The sequence below is a fragment of the Scylla paramamosain genome, chromosome 26, assembly GCF_035594125.1.
Source record: "Scylla paramamosain isolate STU-SP2022 chromosome 26, ASM3559412v1, whole genome shotgun sequence".
NCBI classification, from domain to species: domain Eukaryota; kingdom Metazoa; phylum Arthropoda; class Malacostraca; order Decapoda; family Portunidae; genus Scylla; species Scylla paramamosain.
In genome coordinates this window covers 6457501-6477348 of record NC_087176.1, presented here as the reverse complement: position 1 = coordinate 6477348, position 19848 = coordinate 6457501, and the positions used below count along the sequence as shown (strand labels likewise).

The window sequence follows — 19848 nt, the reverse complement described above, 5'->3', positions numbered from 1 at the left end:
GACGCTGACTTGCTTCAGTAAAAAACATGAAACCTTATGATTCTCCCTCCCTCTCTCTCTCTCTCTCACTCTCTCTCTCTTCCTTCCAGTCTATCACGCTGCAGTTTTAAAGGAACGGTCTGCTCTTCCCCGAACAGGACACTGACTTACAATGGTGACAGCGAGTTTATACCGCGAAAAGTGGAAGGCAGAGGGTGAAAATATGGCCGCTTCTGAGGAAATAAGGAATGCATATTGTATAGGAGTAGAAAATTGTAGGTGATTCTTTGCTCTGTGTGGGTGAGTCATTTTATAAGCAAGGTTCTGTAAATAAATGATGGTTACTTGAGTTTCTGAAGCAGGTGAGGTGAGAGAGGAAAATTACTAGTGTGTGTGTGTGTGTGTGTGTGTGTGTGTGTGTGTGTGTGTGTGTGTGTGTGTGTGTGTGTGTGTGTGTGTGTGTGTGTGTGTGTGTGTGTGTGTGTGTGTGTGTGTGTGTGTGTGTGTGAGGAGAGAGAGAGAGAGAGAGAGAGAGAGAGAGAGAGAGAGAGAGAGAGAGAGAGAGAGAGAGAGAGAGAGAGAGAGAGAGAGAGAGAGAGAGAGAGAGAGAGAGAGAGAGAGGAGAGAGAGAGAGAGAGAAAGGGGTGGGAGGAGAGTGTATGCGTGCGCGTAGTCCCCTCAACCCAAATAACTATAAAAAAAATAATAAAAATAAATAAATAAAAAAAATAAAAATAACAGACACAACCACAAAAAAAAAAAAATTCTAAACGCCACGCAAACACACACACACACACACACACACACACACACACACACACACACACACACACACACACACACACACACACACACACAAACACTAACACCAAAAGCACCATCAAACAGACACCCATACCGCCTCCCTGCACCTACTACCACCAAACACACACACACACACACACACACACACACACACACACACACACACACACACACTATTGTAATCTCGGGCCCTCGAATACCCAACCAGTTCGTGGATTGTAGTTATAACTTCTTAGAATCCATGGTCAGCTGCTCCCTCGCTTCATTAGGGGCCGGAATGAAGGACAATAAGGGCGGGGAACCACTGGGATTACTAAGATTACAAGCCTCCTACTGCTTCTCTGGTTATAGAGGCGGCGATGAAGGGGACTGAAGGAGACTGATTAAAGCCACTGTAGGTATTGACTTGTGATGGATTATGTACTGCACTGTTGGTTTTAAATGTATTCATAAGGTACGAGTGGTTTAGCAATATGTGGTGGTGGTGGTGGTGGGTAAAAAAAAGGGGGAAATTTCTGTCCATGATCAAGGTTACTGGTTAACTTTAGACATTGTACATACCGGCTCATGCATGGGCTATGTAATGCAGAGGGTTGTTTTAAGTGTGGTCATAAGGTACGAGTGGTTTAGTGTATAATGTGTTAGTGTCTAAAAGAAAGGGTTATGCCTCGTGTGTCATAATGGTGTTGAAAGAAATTATTGTTGTTTCTCTCCATAATCGGTCACGTAAGTTAACCAAAGTGGTTATTTCCTTAGCAAACATCTCCGAGTTGAAATCAATCCGTCACCCATAAGCAATGTGTACTGCACATTGTACTAAACTATTAAAAAAAAAAAAAGAAAGAAAGAAAAAGAAAGAAAACCATTTCAACTTTCTAATCTACAATAAATGCAAAATTTTTCAGACATCATCAACAACAACAACAACAACAACAACATGTTTACGTTTAAAATCTTCTAAAGTGCAATACAACTCATACCTCCTCAAAACACTCAAAACCACACACACAAAAAAAAAAATTCGTTTCATACTTCCTACCCTACAATATACCACAAACCATGTAAGAAAGTCAACCCTCAAAAAGAAAAAAAAATCTTTACAACACACATAATCCCAAATCCACCACCACCACCACCACCACCTCATCACTCTGCTGAAGACGCGGCAGAGAACTCCACAAATGATTCTTTCAGCGGCAGAATTCAGAACTTCAGTTGATCCTAGGGCGCGCGGAGAGGCGGTGACAGGGCGAACAAACAGGCCGTCACAGGTGTGTGGCGGCAGGAGGCAAGACGGCGAGGCGGCAAGGGAGGTGAAGGAAGGACGGTAAGCCTGAGGTGTAAGCCCGGCAGATTGACACTCACTCTTAAGGGAATAATAGACTGCCACTCTTGAACCTTCTGTTTTGGCTTAGCGTGCTGGCGAGATATGAAGGCTGAGGGGCTGGTGGGGGCTGGTGGTGGGTGGAGGGGGATGGGGAGAGAGGAAGAGAGACAGGAAAAACTACACAAGTAAAAGAAGGGAGCGGAAAAATAATACGATTCTATACTGACTCACTGCTGGTCGAGATGAGTCAGTGAGAGCAGTGAGAGGAGAGGGAGAGGAAACGTAATGAAAGAGGGAAGAGCAGGAGGAGGAGGAGGAGGAGGAGGAGGAGGAGGAGGAGGAGGAGGAGGAGGAGGAGGAGGAGGAGGAGGAGGAGGAATGGAAAATATAAAAGGAAAAAAAAAAGAAAGTGAAGTATAATAGTAAAGGGAGAGAGAGAGAGAGAGAGAGAGAGAGAGAGAGAGAGAGAGAGAGAGAGAGAGAGAGAGAGAGAGGAGAGAGAGAGAGAGAGAGAGAGAGAGAGAGGAGAGAGAGAGAGAGAGAGAGAGAGAGAGAGAGAGAGAGAGAGTCCCCCACCCTTCATCTCAAGGCCTCAGTCACAGCACATTCCTGAAACCAAACTAGACCTTTTCATAAAAATTTTTCCTTCCTTTTCTTCGCTGACGATTTTCACGCCACGCTCACACAAAGAAAACATTGAGTCACGAAAACATTCAAGTTATTTCGCTACGTTGGCAAGTGAGCGGCGAGTGGGCAAGTGGGTAACTGAGCGAGGGAATTAGGGAGCAAGTGAGAAAGTAAGTGCTTGAGCAAGTAAGCGTTTGAGTGAGAGAGTAAGCGAGTAAATGAGTAAGAGAGTGAGTGAGTAAGCGAGTGAACTAGAGAGCAAGAGAACAATTGAGAGAGAGAGAGAGAGAGAGAGAGAGAGAGAGAGAGAGAGAGAGAGAGAGAGAGGAGAGAGAGAGAGAGAGAGAGAGAGAGAGAGAGAGAGAGAGAGAGTGGAAGTGATATTACTTATGAAACTCATATTAAAAGCAAACCTAGGAAACAGATAACCACTCGCTTCATTAAATATTCAGCTTCGTTGGCTTAATATTCAAATGATCTTAATATATGCACGAGTGTTGGGATGGAGGACTCGCTAAGCGGCACTTTCGGTTCAGCGTGGCACTATTTATGCACGGCCTCATTTCATTTCAGCCCACGCGGAGACAAACTTGCAAAAACTGAGTCGCCAAAACAAAAATAAGAACTTCCTCCTCTTGCTTCTCCTCCTTCGTCTTCTTCCCTCAAGGTCTTTCTGTCTGTCTATCTGTCTGTCTCTCCTACTTTTTTTTCTCTATTTTCTTCTCCCTTTCCCAACATTTTTCCCTCTTCTCTGCCCACGTACTCTCTTCTTTTCCCTCAACCTCATCTGCCCCTAATACTCTCTTCCTATTCTGCCTCTCTCCCTTCATAGTCCTCCCAGAACATTCCTTTCCCTTCACCCTCCTATTCCCAAACCCTCCTCTTCCCTCACTCACTCAACAATCGACTCTCTCCTTCCCTTTACAGCTTCCCTTACCCCCTCCCACCCTCCCTTCCCTTTGCACACTCCCCTCACCCTTACCTACCACTCCAATCACACTTCCGTACCCACACACCCACGTACACGTACACAAACATCCTCCACTCACGCACTGCAACAAGGATAAAGGACAGAATCTAAACCACTCCCCCCCTTGTTCGCTCCGTCACCTTTTCCTCACACTGCCAGATTCCCAGAGCAGACCCAGAGCACTTCACGGACGCCAGCACACCCTCGACACACAAAGCAGGGAGGAGTGTTGGGTGGTAACGAGAGTCTGGCTTGAGACTCGCCCCTGCCAACACCACCAGCAGCAGAAGCGTACACGGACTTAAAGACTACATGCCCGAGTGTGGAGAGGAGAGAAGTGGAATGCATTAAGGAAGTGATAAGATAAAAAATAGATGTTTGGTCACGTATTAAGAAAAGAAGACCAGGAATCGATTAAAAGAGCATGGAGAAAACGAGCTGAGGGAGGACGAAAGTGGGGAAGACAGAAAGAGAGATTGAGGATGGAATTACTGTAGAACTGCAAAGGATGGGAGTCACAGAGGAAGATACAAGAGACAGAAACAACTGGAGGAGACTCGTACATGGCGCCAACCCTCTAAGGAAACGTCGAGAGGAGACTGTTGTGGAGCGACGCGCGTGACTAAAAATAAAGTAACGATCGAGGTGTGAGGTGTCATGAAGAACCGATGGAGTGATTTTAAGTCGTGGTGAGAGTAAGAAGAAGGGTAAGGGTGCGGAAAAATAAGGGAATGAGAAGACTTACGAGGTGTTCGATACAGGCCAGCGACATGTACGAGGTGACATAAACATGAGAGGACTGCGAAAAGTGTAGGAAAGCCAGTGGAGTGTGTAACTGGGAATGAAAGAATGAGAAAAGCACGTGGGTGATCTACATTATAGACACAAACGAAGAGGAGGAAAAAGGAATGCGAGTAGAAAATGACGAAAAAATAGAAATAAGGGTAGAAATACGATACGGGGGTGCATGAATAAGAAAAGGAACATGAATAAGAAAAGGAATACAAAAAAAGGTGGATGGTATGGACACGAACAAAGAGGAGGAAAAACAGAAGGAATAGGAGTAGGGAAAGAATAAAGAAACGATAGAAATAAGGATATAAATTCGATACGGAGATGTAGGAATAAGAAAAGGAATGAAAACAAAAAGTGGGTAGTATAAATTATAGATACGAACGAGTAAGCAGAGAAATAGAAGGAACAGGAGTACAAAAAGAATGAAGAAAAGATAAAAATAAGGATAAAACTACGATAGGAGAATGTATGAATAAGAAAAGGAATGAAAAAACGTGGGTGGTATAGATTATATAGACACAAACGAAAACAAAGAAAGGAATAAAAGTAGGAAGGATGAGAGAGAATAGAAACACGATAGGGGATGCATGAATGACAAAAAAAAAAGGGGGGGGAAATGAAAAAAAGAGAGGTGGACGATAAACAAAGAGGTTAGAACGAAGTGAAATAGAAATAGGACTAAGGGTGGAGAGAGCTGACAAAGGATGCACGCACAGAGAGAGGGAGAGAGTAAGGGAGAGTAGAATGGGTCTGTGATAATGCAGATTCGAGGAGAGGACTGGAAAGGGCTGGAAGGGACTGCTCGGCTGAAGGGTCAATTTCCAGCAGCCTAGTCAAGGTACATTAGTTTCTCTCCCCAGCCTGCATAACACGTCACCACCACCGCCAACACCACCACCACTACCACCACCGTTACCATGGACACCACCACCACCATCACATCACATAGCATAACCTAACCTAACCACCACTAACCTAACCTAACAAGGCATAACCTAACCTAACCACCACAACCACCACCACTAACCTAACCTAACCCAACAATGCATGATAAAATACCACCACCACAAAAATCACCACCACCACCACCACCACCACTATCACCACCACCACCACCACCACCACCACCACCACCTGCACTTAACCCCAACACGACACGTTCCATAATGCAATTCCCACACCTGCTTATTCCCGCGCGTGATGTATCGGTGCTTGGGCGCAGGCAGGAGCGTGGTGAGGCAAAAGTACAGAGAGAAAGAAGCTAACACAGGAATATTCAGGAAGCTTGAACCGCCATTAAGGGAAGGCTGGGTATTGGAGAGAGAGAGAGAGAGAGAGAGAGAGAGAGAGAGAGAGAGAGAGAGAGAGAGAGAGAGAGAGAGAGAGAGAGAGAGAGAGAGAGAGAGAGAGAGAGAGAATGCAAGTCTTCCAAACAGACATTCACGAACCATAGAGCCACTCCTCCTTCTCCTCCTCCTCCTCCTCCATTTCCCATCTTCACTTCCACCCCTTTCTCTTCCCCGGCCTCTTCCACCTACTCCCTCTCCCCCTCTTTCTCTTCCCATCTCCTCCATCTCCAGCCGTTTTCACATTCTTTCTCCCCCAAATCCTTATCTTTTCTCCACCTCCTCCCTTCCTTCTCCTCCACCACCTCTACTTTCTTCATCCGCTAAATCCTCCCTCCTCCACCTTCTGTCTCATAATCCACCCTACTCCATCTCCTGCCTCCTCTCAAAGTCTCACATCTTCTCCACCTCCTCCTCTTCCTCCTCCTCCTCCTCCTTTCCTCTTCTGCCTTCAGTAAATTCTATTTCCTCCTCCTTCTACTTCCTTTTTCTGCCTTCTCTAAATCCTTTCTCCTCTATTTCCTTCTTCTTCCCTTCACATCCTTCTTTCTTTCTTCTGTCTTCTCTAAACACCTTCTCTCCTCCACGTCTTCCTTTACTTCTTTCTTCTATCTTCTATAAATTCCATCTCTCCTCCACATCTTCTTTTCCTTCTCTCATTCTTATCCATATTCTTTTACTTCCCTCTTCCACATTCATCTAAACTGCAATTTTTCCACATCCTTCTCCCTTCTTCTGCCTCCTCTAAACTTCCTATCTCCTCCACATTCTCCACCTCCCGTCCACTATCCACCTAAACCATCTCCACTCCACATCCTTCCCCACATTTCCCTCCACGCTACAGAACACACCACGAATCAGCCAATAAGGCCACGAGCTTATAGTAATGAGGCGGTGATTGGCCCGCTCCACTTCACCGCCCACAGCTTACACACAGAGGCCAGTGTGACCCGCGGAGCAGGGATAAGGGGCAGCCAAGCCTTACAAGTCCAGCACCCGGAGACTCCTTGCTGCCTGACAGGTTTGGGCAGGAAGCGGAAACTACTGAAACCACGTGAATTTTGCTTTAAGTTCATGTGTGTGTGTGTGTGTGTGTGTGTGTGTGTGTGTGTGTGTGTGTGTGTGTGTGTGTGTGTGTGTGTGTGTGTGTGTGTGTGTGTGTGTGTGTGTGTGTGTGTGTGTGTGTGTGTGTGTGTGTGAGAGAGGAGGAGGCAGTAGGCACCTGCCGAAACGATAATTACTCCCAGTGAGGTCTAAAGCACTGGATCCGGGGGTGCTGTGAACTTATCATTAAACCCAGCTGTGACCTCACTGAACGTTTCCCCTTGTGTCTCACAACACAAGGGGCAGTCACAGCCTGCCCTCTAAAGACAACTCTCTTCCTCCACACAACTCTCTTCCTCCTCTACAAGCACCTAATAACACACCCACCCTTTACTCAAAATTTCAAATTTATCATGGTGACTCCTACACCAGCCTCGGAGTCCCCATCTGGGGGAGGGGACCACAAATATCCCCAGGTCGGAATGCCCTTCTGACGACGACCCTAAGTGTCTTGACACCGCCCCTCAACTTTTTATTTCATTAACTTCTGCAACATTCGCGGTCTAAGATCTAATTTTCAATCTGTAGAACACCACCTCTCCTCTACTAAACCTCATTTTTTTCCTCACTGAAACTCAGGTGTCTGCGGAAACTGACAGTAGCCCCTTTTTCTGTTCCCTCCTATTTTCTCTATCCTCATTTTCGATCCAAAGCTGGATGTTGCGTTTATGTGCGCAACGACTTAACCTGCTCTCGTGCCCACACTCTTGAATCTTACGAATTTTCTACCATCTGGCTACGACTACAGAGTCACTCTCAAACTAAATTTATCTGTGCTGTATACCTCTCACCGAACTCCTCCGACTATAAGAAATTCTTTAACTTCCAAAATGGAGCACATTCTGACTTCCATTTTGCAGAAATCTCCATTCTAGGAGACTTCAATGTTCACCACCAGCTTTGGCTTTCCTCTCCCTTCACTGACCATCCTGGTGAACTAGCCTTCAACTTTGCTATCCTCCATGACCTAGAGCAATTGGTGCAACACCCTACTCGTATTCCTGACCGTCTTGGAGATACGCCCAACATTCTTGACCTTTCCCTGACCTCTAATCCTTCTGCTTATGCTGTCACCCTCTCTTCTCCGTTGGGCTCCTCCGATCACAATCTCGCTTCTGTATCTTGTCCTATCGCTCCAATCCCTCCTCAGGATCCCCCTAAGCGAAGGTGCCTCTGGCGTTTTGCCTCTGCTAGTTGGGGGGACCTGAGGAGGTATTTTGCTGATTTTCCTTGGAATGACTACTGCTTCCGTGTCAGGGACCCGTCTCTGTGTGCCGAGTGCATAACAGAGGTGACAGTGGCTGGCATGGAGGCGTACATTCCTCACTCTTTTTCTCGACCTAAACCTTCCAAACATTGGTTTAACACAGCTTGTTCTCGTGCTATACATGATAGAGAGGTTGCCCACAAAAGGTACTTAAGCCTTCTATCACCAGAATCTCGTGCCAATCTCTGTCCGAAACCATGCCAACTCTGTTCTCCAACTCCTTCATTATCAGAAAAAGTCAAAATCTTTCAAGATCTAACTCCCCTCGTGACTTCTGGCATTTAGCCAAAAATATCTACAATAACTTTGCTTCTTCTTCTTTCCCTCATTTATTTCAACCAGATGGCACCACTGCTATCACATCTATTTCTAAAGCTGAATTCTTCGCTCAAATCCTTGCTAAAAACTCTACCTTGCACGACTCTGGGCTTGTTCCTTCCTCTCCTCCACCCTCTAACTACTTCATGCTAGCTATTACAATTCTTCACAATGATGTTTTCCATGCCCTCGCTGGCCTAAAGCCTCGGAAGGCTTATGGACCTGATGGGTTCCCTCCTATTGTTCTCCGAAACTGTGTCTCCATGCTTGCACCTTCCCTAGTCAAACTCTTTCAGCTCTGTCTGTCAACATCTACCTTTCCTTCTTGCTGGAACTTTGCCTACATTCAGCCTGTTCCTAAAAAAGGATGACCGTTCTAATCCCTCAAACTACCGTCCCTGCCTATCTAAAGTTTTTGAATCTATCCTCAACAGGAAGATTCTTAAGCATCTATCACTTCACAACCTTCTATCTGATCGCCAGTATGGGTTCTGTCAAAGCCGCTCTACTGGTGATCTTCTGGCTTTCCTTACTTAGTCTTGGTCATCCTCTTTTAGAGATTTTGGTGACTTTTCCTGTTGCCTTAGACAATTAAAAAGCTTTTGACAGAGTCTGTAACAAAGCTTTGATTTACAAACTACCCTACTTCGGATTCTATCCTTCTCTCTGTAACTTCACCTCAAGTTTCCTTTCTGACCGTTCTATTGTTGTTGTGGTAAACGGTCACTGTTCTTCTCCTAAATCTATTAACAGTGGTGTTCCCCAGGGTTCTGTCCTGTCACCCACTCTCTTCTTATTATTCATCAATGACCTTCTTAACCAAACTTCTTGTCCTTTCCACTCCTACGCTGATGATACCACCCTGCAATTTTCCACGTTTTTTCACTGACGTCCAACCCTTCAGGAAGTAAACATTTCACGCAGGGAAGCCACAGAACGCCTGACTTCTGATCTCCCTAAAATTTCTGATTGGGGCAGAGCAAACTTGGTATTGTTCAATGCCTCAAAAATTCAATTCCTCCATCTATCAACTTGACACAACCTTCCAGACAACTATCCCCTTTTCTTCAATGATACTTAATTGCCCCCCTCTTCTACACTGAACATCCTCGGTCTGTCCTTTTATAATCTAAACTGGAAACTTCACATCTCATCTCTAGCTAAAACAGCTTCTATGAAGTTAGGCGTTCTGAGACGTCTCCGCCAGTTGTTCTCATCTCCCCGACTGCTAACTCTGTACAAGGGCCTTATCCGTCCATGTATGGAGTATGCTTCACATGTCTGGGGGTTCCACTCGCACCGCTCTTCTAGACAGGGTGGAATCAAAAGTTTCTCGTCTCATCAGCTCCTCTCCTCTAACTGACTGTCTTCAGCCTCTCTCTCATCGGCGCAATGTTGCATCTCTAGCTGTCTTCTACCGCTATTTTCATGTTAACTGCTCTTCAGATCTTGCTAACTGCATGCCTCCCCTCCTCCCACGGCCTCGCTGCACAAGACTTTCTTCTTTCTCTCACCCCTATTCTGTCCACCTCTCTAATGCAAGACTTAACCAGTATTCTCAGTCATTCATCCCTTTCTCTGGTAAACTCTGGAACTCCCTGCCTGCTTCTGTATTTCCATCTTCCTATGACTTGAATTTCTTCAAGAGGGACGTTTCAAGACACTTATCCTTCAATTTTTTACTAACGCTTTGGACCCTTTTATGGGACTGGCATCTCAGTGGGCTTTTTTTTTTTTATTGGATTTTTGTTGCCCTTGGCCAGTGTCCCTCCAACATAAAAATAAAAAAAAAGTCTCTGTTTATCTTAAGGTTCTGAATAGATGTGTGTGTGTGTGTGTGTGTGTGTGTGTGTGTGTGTGTGTGTGTGTGTGTGTGTGTGTGTGTGTGTGTGTGTGTGTGTGTGTGTGTGTGTGTGTGTGTGTGTGTGTGTGTGTTTCAAGAGCTCCATGTAGTTTTGCGCTTGCCTTCAGAATGTCTTCTTTAGGGGCTGGAACCTTCGTCATTTTTTTTTCTTAATCATATTTTTTCTAAACAGTTTCGTTTCCCTTGGCCAGACGCTCTCTTACATGGGAAACATGAATGCATGTATAAATATTATCTCTATCTCTACACAAAACTTCCATCAAGTACATTTCTGTGCTATACCTTGTATCTCAGGAACGACTAATTTGAGGACCTCGGCAAAATGCGAGACTATTGTATTTAACTCGTCTTTCGGTTAAATATGAAGACTGTATTATCGAGTGTGTGTGTGTGTGTGTGTGTGTGTGTGTGCACCATGCCTTGTTTGTAGTGAAGGTGTAAGTCTAAATCTGGGAAATTGTGTGACTTGCATCTAACACGTCATTCGATTAAATATGAAGACGGTATTCTGTTTATGCGCAATGACTTGTTTCCAGAGAATAATTAAGTGTAGGTCTTTGACAAACTCTGTGACTCTTGCGCTCCAACTCGTCCTTCGTTTAAATATGTAGACAGTGTTATCAAGCTGTGTGGACGTCTGTACTACACCCTTGCTTCTGAAGAACGACTACCTGAACTGTTTGATGCATCACGTAACTTACACCACAATTCGTTTCTCTACCCTTAGCTGCAGGATCTCTCTCGTTACTCTGAGTTATGAGAAACCTTTTGGGACTATTTTGACTGTAGAGCAGGAGAGGCACACAACAGTTGGGTCTTTGGTAAATTGTCTCTTCTGCCCCAGTTCGTCTCTCTACTCTGTTCAAAATCTCTCGTTACTCCAAGCTATGAGAGAACCTTTTGAGAACATTTCGACTGTACAAAGCAGGAAAGGCAAAAACACCACCATGCAATATCCAGTGTGGGTTGTCTACACGCCAATACACACGTTTGCACCTTGTTCCCTTTTATACTGCATGCCCACGTGTTGCCTCAGTCCCCACCAAAAAAAAAAAAAAAAAAAAAGAAAAAAAGAAAAAAAAAGGAAAAAAAGAAAGAAAGGAGAGAAGGAAAAAAAGGAAATATCGAGGTAGAAAGTATTGGGTTCTGAGCTTCAATTTTATTTAATCTTGTTTTTCTTTTTTTTTTCTTACGTTGCATTTGTTTCTATATCTTCCAGTCAGGTGGGGGTGAAGTTGATGGTGTACTTGTTACCTTCCTTTCTATTCCAGTTTCTCTTCTTTTTATTGGAGACTCGAGTAAAAATTAATTAATACTCTTCTTACTCGTATGTTACGTAACGCGCGCGCGCGCGCGCGTATATGTGTGTGTGTGTGTGTGTGTGTGTGTGTGTGTGTGTGTGTGTGTGTGTGTGTGTGTGTGTGTGTGTGTGTGTGTGTGTGTTAAGCCTGTGTTGTCCAGTCTTCGTGTAAACTTTACCCCAACATAAACTTTTGTGTGCTTGTGTCCGTGTGTGCGTGTGTGTGCTTGTACGTGGGTGTGTTTGTGAGTGCGTGTGTCCCTGTGTGTGTTTGCATGCACGTGTAAGTCAGATTCTCAAAGTCACTCGAATCAACCACGGCTTCAGAATACAGACAACACAGACAGAAGAGATCAGGCAAGGTTCTGTTCACACATCAGAGGGGAAAACCTTGTACTGAGACGCGGGAGTGGTTGGGCGGAGAGAAAACTGCCATCAATTAATATCAAAGGGTTACACGAGGAGGCTCTTCTTGGGAACCTTATCTGAACCTGGTCTTTGGGTCGCTTTTGTGGTGACTGGGTAATGAGGGAAGGTCATTACAGGCTGCTAGGAGATTATTAAAGGGAAGTGAATGTAAATTGAGGGGTTGGTTGTTGAAATTAATGGATTTTTTTTTTTTTTTTTTTTTTAGGGAGGTCATGAGGATATTTGTTAGTTTTGTTATTTAGGGTATCTCTCTCTCTCTCTCTCTCTCTCTCTCTCTCTCTCTCTCTCTCTCTCTCTCTCTCTCTCTCTCTCTCTCTCTCTCTCGGTACTTCACTTGTAATCGACATCATCATCCTGCTTTTTTTTTTTTTTTCCCCCTCCTGGAAGTCCATGTTTTTGTCATCTGTCCGATCCAATTTCTTTCATTATATGCTCCTCCATTTACGTTCCCTCCTCACAGCCTTCGCCTGCCTCTTGTCACACTCCATTAAGCTTCCTTCCAGTATCAAAAAGTTCCATATTTAGTAATTTCTATGACACGAGTTTTCTGAAGCTTATTTTATTTCTGTTCGTCATCTATTTTTTTTTCCCACCTGTTAGTCTTAATCTTCTTTCAGTGTCAGTTTCTCTCTCTCTCTCTCTCTCTCTCTCTCTCTCTCTCTCTCTCTCTCTCTCTCTCTCTCTCTCTCTCTCTCTCGCTATCTTCTCTTCCCTTTTCTTTTGCCTTTTTTCTTCCTCTCTTCCCTTCCCTTTTCCTCTCCTCTTCCCTTTTCCTCTCTTCTCTTCCTTTTTCTCACTTCTCTTTCCTTTTCTCTTCCTCTCTTTTCTTCCTTTCTTCTCTTCCCTTTTCTGTTCCTTTCTCTTCACTTTTCCTCTTCTCTTCCCTTTTCTATTCTTCTTGTTCTCTTACTTTCTCTCGTCCTTTCTCTTCTCTTCCATTTTCTCTTACTCGCTTCCCTTCTCTCTTCCTCTTTTTTCTCCCCTTCTCTCTTCTTCTCTTCCCTTCTCTCTCTCTCTTTTCTTCCCTTCTCTCTTCCTCTCTTCCATTCTCTTCCTCTCATCTTCCCTTCTCTTTTCTTCTCTTCTCTTCCCTTCTCTTCCTCTCTTATGCACATAAATATTTTACCATGCACATAAATATTTTACCATTGATCATTCTAACCTAACAAGAAATAATTGATTCAAGATTATACCCAAACGTTTTAAATCCCACGAGGCCAAACATTTTTTTCTTTAATCGTATAGTAAATATATGGAATAAACTTCCTGCAGAAATTGTGAACACCAATACTATTGAATCATTCAAAAATAAAAGACAAATATTTAAAAGCAAATCCCCAACAAGCTCTCTTCTTGTCCGAATAATTACTAAATTCACTAATAAACTCTTATTCTACAGACACCAGTTTTAATATAACTTGTATTAACTTTCAGATAAGCGTATAGAGTTCACCGTAGGGTGAATAGTAGAACTTCCTTTCATTCTTTCCTATGAAAATTTCCATGTCAGTTTTTCCATACTGCATGGTACTTTTCCCAACTATTTCTATGCCAGCGCAAGCTGGAGGGAGTGGTGGGTGAGGAGGAGCCTTCTGCTATGCTGTCCTGTCTCTCTTCCCTGTAGCTAGTTAGAAGTAGTTACCAAACAGCCTTGCAAGGACCAAAAGGTCTGTTGCTGTTTGGCTTTCCTTTGTATTCCTTTGTATTCTCTTCCATCTTTTTCTTCCCTTCTATCCCTCTCTTTTCTTCCCTACTCTTTCCCTCTCACTATCGTCTCTTTCCTTTTCTCTTCCTCTCTTCTCTTCCTTTTTCTCTTCTTCTCTTCTCTTCCCCTCTTTCTCCTCTTTTCTCTTCCCTTTTCTTTTCTTCTCTTCCATTCTCTCTTCCTCTCTTCTCTTCCATTTTCTCTTCCTTTCTTCTCTTCCCTTCTCTCTTCCTCTTTTCTCTTCCCTTCTTTTTTGCTCTCTTCCCTTCTCTCTTCTCTTGCGTTCCCTTCTCTCTTTCTCTTTTCTTCCCTTCTCCCTCTCTCTTTTCATCCCTTCTCTCCCTCTCTTCCCTCTTTTCTCTTCCCTTCTTTCCTCCTCTCTTATCTTCCTTTCTCTTTTCTTCTCTTCTCTTTCTTTCTTTCCTCCTCTCTTCTCTTCCCTTCTCTACCTCTTTTCTCTTCCCTGCTTTCTTCCTCTCTTCTCTTACCTTCTCTTCCTCTCTTTTCTTACCTTCTCACCCCTCTCTCCCTCTCTTCTCCCTTCCTTCTAGCTATTTCCACGCTGAAAATGAACGCTTCTATTTTTTGCTCATCGCTCGCTCACATCGCCTCACCTCTTCTCCTTGTTGTTCCCTTCTCCACTTCCCTTCACTTGCTTTCTTGCCGAATACTTTAATTAGGAGAACACAAAAAGGATCACCACCGGGGCTTCGCAAATCAACACTTCTCGGAAAAAGCACCCCGCAACCAACTGGCAATATTTTTTTTTGCCTTTTATCTTTGTGAGGAGTAATTAAAGGCTGACATGTTGATGTTCTGCCACCGCCACGTCACATTCAAAGTAATTTATGAGCTGGGAATAGCCAAGGGAAGGTGACGCCGCGGGAAACGTGACCTACATGAACGTAAACATTGGTGTGAGAAGAGAGAGAGAGAGAGAGAGAGAGAGAGAGAGAGAGAGAGAGAGAGAGAGAGAGAGAGAGAGAGAGAGAGAGAGAGAGAGAGAGAGAGAGAGAGAGAGAGAGAGAGAGAGAGAGAGAGAGAGAGAGAGAGAGAGAGAGAGAGAGAGAGAGAGAGAGAGAGAGAGAGGGGGGGGGGGGGCCAATAAAAAGACACTGGGGTGACACGTAGCACTGTGACAAAAAAAAAAAAAGAGCCTAACAATAAAAACAGCTGGGGAATTATATGGAAATACATAACGGAGAACATATTGCAAAAGAAAAGGAGGTTAACGAAAGAAGAAGAGGAAAACACTGAGACGACACGTAATATAGTGAGAAAAAAATGTGTAGATGAAAAAAAAAGACGTGCAATAATAAAATCTGGCAACGATCTCAAAGAAAATCAGAGAAATACATGAGAAATACATGAGGGAAGTGACTTGTGGTATACTTTACAAAACGAAGGTCACGTCAAACAACAAAAACTAGAAAAAAAAAAGGAATGACAGATGTAACATTTAAGGTAATGGCGTTAACAAAAGAAGTGCGTATATGCGTCGAAATAAAATAAATGTGAAAAAAAACTCATAAACAGAAATAAGGAAGACAGAGAAAAAAGGAGAATAAATGAAACACAAGTACAGGAAGTAAGGAAAATATACACGTCTCTGAATCCTTGAACGAAAATCAACAGGAAATATAAAGTTACCTGACAAAACGAACAGTGAATAAGGAGATTATGTAAAAGAAAAGCAAAGTAAGGAAAGCAAATCTGAGTAAAAAGTTAGAACTGAGAGAATAGACAAGAAAAAAATAATAAAATCCGAGTCTCTGAGAGAAAATCAATAGAAATTATGAGCGGTAATGAGAAACCGAATAATAAGGAATAAGTGGGAAAAGTACAGGAAATAAGGAAATCAAGTCCGAGTCAAAATACCTTACAAATTACAATAGACAAGAAAATATGCACTTCTTTGCGTGTGCGAGCAAAAATCAATAAAAAATACGTGGATAACTGAGAAAACGAAGACTGACAGAATACGAGGTATAAGAAAAAAAATAGTATAATAAGTAAGGATATTAAATATCAGTAAAAACAGAAAGAAAAGAAAAGAAAAAAAAAACCCTCCTGAGTCTCATAAGAAATTAAAACTACGAAAATAGGCAAAGAAATATTAAGGAGAGAAAGAGGTGAGGTATAATGAAGGAAACGTCAAGGCTGGAGTGGCACCACTGGGCGGGAGTGACGGCGTGAGTGAGGCAGATTTAGTGAGACTGATGAGGACAGATGATGCCACGACGCAACCTTAAAAATAGCAATCTCAAGTTGAATAAGAGGAAAGATTCGCGTCCTTGTATGCTCGGGCTTGTTATCTACAATGGGGACACTGGAGCGCATGTGTGTGTGTGTGTGTGTGTGTGTGTGTGTGTGTGTGTGTGTGTGTGTGTGTGTGTGTGTGTGTGTGTGTGTGTGTGTGTGTGTGTGTGTGTGTGTGTGTGTGTGTGTGTGTGTGTGTGTGTGTGTGTGTGTGTGTGTGTGTGTGTGTGTGTGTGTGTGTGTGTGTGTGTGATTCAACTACGGTCTTCTGCTGGTCACCCAGCCAGCCGTTACCCTACGGAAAGAGCTCAGAGCTCACCGTGACCGATCTTTGGGTAGGACTGAGACCGCTGACAGACCACACACCGGGACAGCGAGGTCGCAACCCCTCGGGTTACATCCCGTACCTACTTGCTGCTAGGTGAACAGGGGCTACACATTAAGAGGCTCGCCCATTTGCCTCGCTGCGCCCGGGATTTGAACTCGGGCTTCCATGGTTGTGAGCCGAGCGTGCTAACTACTACACTACGCGGTGTGTGTGTGTGTGTGTGTGTGTGTGTGTGTGTGTGTGTGTGTGTGTGTGTGTGTGTGTGTGTGTGTGTGTGTGTGTGTGTGTGTGTGTGTGTACACGTTCCTGTATTCGACAGCCACTCAGCATCATAAAAAGCCAAGCAAAATGACGACACGCGCCTTCACATGCTCGGCAAAACTATTTCCTCTGTCAGATGCATCGTGAGCGGCAACGAGTCGATGTGAATGAAAAACCAGAGTCGCTATTCACGCATATTTTTCCACGTGAGTAACGCGAACCAGCAAATCCCTTACGTGTTTTGAATAACTACAGGACGCTCAACCCAACGGGAACAAAAAATAACTGATAACTACAAAAACCGACGCTTTCAAATGGCTAAACACTGTATTGCAATATATATATATATTTTTTATATAACCGCAGGAGTTTCAAATTAATGGCACCAAAAATAACAGGCAGCAATGCAAAAAACCCGATACATTCGTATGGCCAAACACTGCCACTGCAATAAATGTCAGTGCTTTAGCCTGTTTGGAATATCTAGATGACTTCAAACTTAAAAGGAACGAAAAAAAATAACTATACAAAAACCGGTACACCCATACAGCTAAACATTAATATTGCAACATATGGCAGCTTGTTTCTATAGATTATCAAGAAAATAACCAGACGAATTTCAACTCAAAGGTACGAAAAATAAGTGATAACTATCCAAATATCGATACATTCATAAGCTAAGCACTGGTATTGTAATATATATATATATATATATATATATATATATATATATATATATATATATATATATATATATATATATATATATATATATATATATGTCTTGGATTGCCAAGAAACACGTTATGTCATGTTCTTAAATGGTCATGTGACTCTTCAGCAAAACCAGAAACAAACGTATTCAATGAAAGGCAAATACGCTGAATTAAGAATTGAGCCGAGATATTTCCCCAGTAACACAGATCAAGTCTTTTCGAGATCTTGTTGAACCAAGCGACTTGCAACTGAAAAGCGCTAGAAATACCACTTGTCTTTATCAGGAGTGTTGCAAGTGCACGGCAACAAGAATCAAGTTCCAGTTTTTCTACGTATTTCTCTTTTTGAGCACGAAAAACTACCGTGGCCATTACGTGTTTCTGAATATCCACGCGAGTTCAACCCAGAAGAACTCCCAGAAAAAAATAAATAAATAAATAATAATAATAATAATAATAATAATAATAATAATAATAATAATAATAATAATAATAATAATAATAATAATAATAATAATAATAATAATAATAATAATAATAATAATAATAATAAATAAATAAATAAATAAATAAATAAGTAAATAAATAAAATAAAAATAAATAAATAAATATAAATAAGTAAATGAATAAATAAACAATTCACCAAAAAAAAAAAAAAAAAAAAAAGGTGAATAGAAATTCCAATTTGCATACATCTCTCGTACCACCCCCTATAGCTATTACATGTTGAATAACCACAAGAATTCCAGTTCAAAAGAATGAGAACTAACACTTACTTTGACTCAAAAAGCGGCAGTCCCTGGCAGCGGCGGAGGGGCGGAGGTACTTCAAACAGCTGCCGCTCTGGTCAGGCCATTCAGCGGCGTTCAGGTGGCGGGCTTCAACTTGTATTTTTCCGCTGAGAAAGAGAAATGGCCGCTGTGAGACAAAGGGAACGCCGGAAATGAAAAGGACAAACCGTAACAATGCTAAAACAGAAGCGAGGTCTGTCCAAATTTGTCGTTTCCAGACTTGAAAGAGAATACTGAGGAGAGTTTTACGATGACAATAATAAAAAAAAAATACTGGTTATACTACATCAATAGAATATAGAGAGGAGTTCAATGATTAACAAAATAAATACTGGCCATACTACATCAATACAATATCACAAGTCTAACGATTAAGAATAGTAGAACAGCTGAAAGAAATAAAAATTTTACATCAATGAAATATAAAAAGGAGTTTAATGATTAACAATAATAAAAAAAATAATGGCCATACCACATCAATAGAATATCAACAAGAACCTAACGATTAAGAATAGCATAAAAGAAATATTGATTACTCAGCATCAATAGACTTTAACGGTTGACAATAACAGAAAATAAATGTTGGTCATTCTGCATTAATGGGCCATCAACAAGACTTTACCAATTCACAATAAACAGGAATACTCTTCATGCTACATCAACGGACTATCATTTCATACCTACTCATAACCTACTCGTAATCCTATAATGATGATTTAAAAAATGTGTAACTGCGGTTAATCAGGAGATTCCAGACTTACACTGGCAGGACAAGTTACGTCACGCCCATTCCTGACTGAACATTAATTATGAATGAGCACTTCCTTCACATTCCTGCCACGTGAAAGCTTCGTGACAGACAGGCGGGGCAGATTTTGCCAAACTTGTTCATATTTCAACATTAATGAGTTGTGGCTAGGCACTGTCCTCACACCACCGCCACACAAGAGCTTGCTGACTAATTGGTGGAACACATTTATTTAAACCTATACATATTTCAGCAATAATGAGTTGTAATTATCTACCGCCTCATCCCTGCTTTGTGACTGATAGGCGGGGCACATTTAGCCTAACCGATTCCTATATTAACACCAATGACTTCCCGTCACACAAGCTTGGTGACTTAACCCTCTGACTGTTACCTGGTACACCTTCCCTTAATCGCAAACCACTCGACATAATCTCCTTTATTCTACAGCCATCTCTAAACACTATATAAGCAAAAAAAGGGAAAGCTCCTGTATTCCCTCTCTTCCTTTTAAAGATTTTGTGTAGTGGCTGAAGTTCTGTGAATCATTAGTTATCGCAAAGCAAGGGAGGAAATTGAGGTTAATCCCACAGTAATATTCTTGAGCAGACACCCGTGTGAAAATAAACTTGAAGAGTTGCTGTGTTTGTAAAGATCTCATATAGTGCTTTTAGTAATGAAAATTGTTGGATATCGTAATGAAAGGGATGAGATTGAGGCTAATCCCACAATATTATTTCTTTGTGGAAATGAAGTTAATGAGGTGAAGCAAGTGTTTGTTAAAATATTGTATAATGTCTTTGGTGCTGAGAACTGTTGGTCATCACAATGAAAGCCAAATCGAGATCACCCCTACCTCAAAGTTCCTGGGCAGCAACTCGCGAGGAAATACCGTGAATGAGCTGATGTA

General features: G+C 42.5%; 2 long non-coding RNA genes across 2 annotated transcripts in view; one reads left to right on the top strand and one right to left on the bottom strand.

Moving 5' to 3' along the window:
• LOC135113646 (uncharacterized) overlaps positions 1 to 19848 on the bottom strand; it is a 192141-nt gene that overhangs the window by 93117 nt on the left and 79176 nt on the right. Inside the window, exon 2 of the long non-coding RNA XR_010274923.1 lies at positions 18176 to 18297. This is a non-coding gene — a long non-coding RNA (uncharacterized LOC135113646). The remainder of the gene's footprint in view (positions 1 to 18175; positions 18298 to 19848) is intronic.
• LOC135113647 (uncharacterized) overlaps positions 1 to 19848 on the top strand; it is a 102114-nt gene that overhangs the window by 40862 nt on the left and 41404 nt on the right. The window lies entirely within an intron of this gene.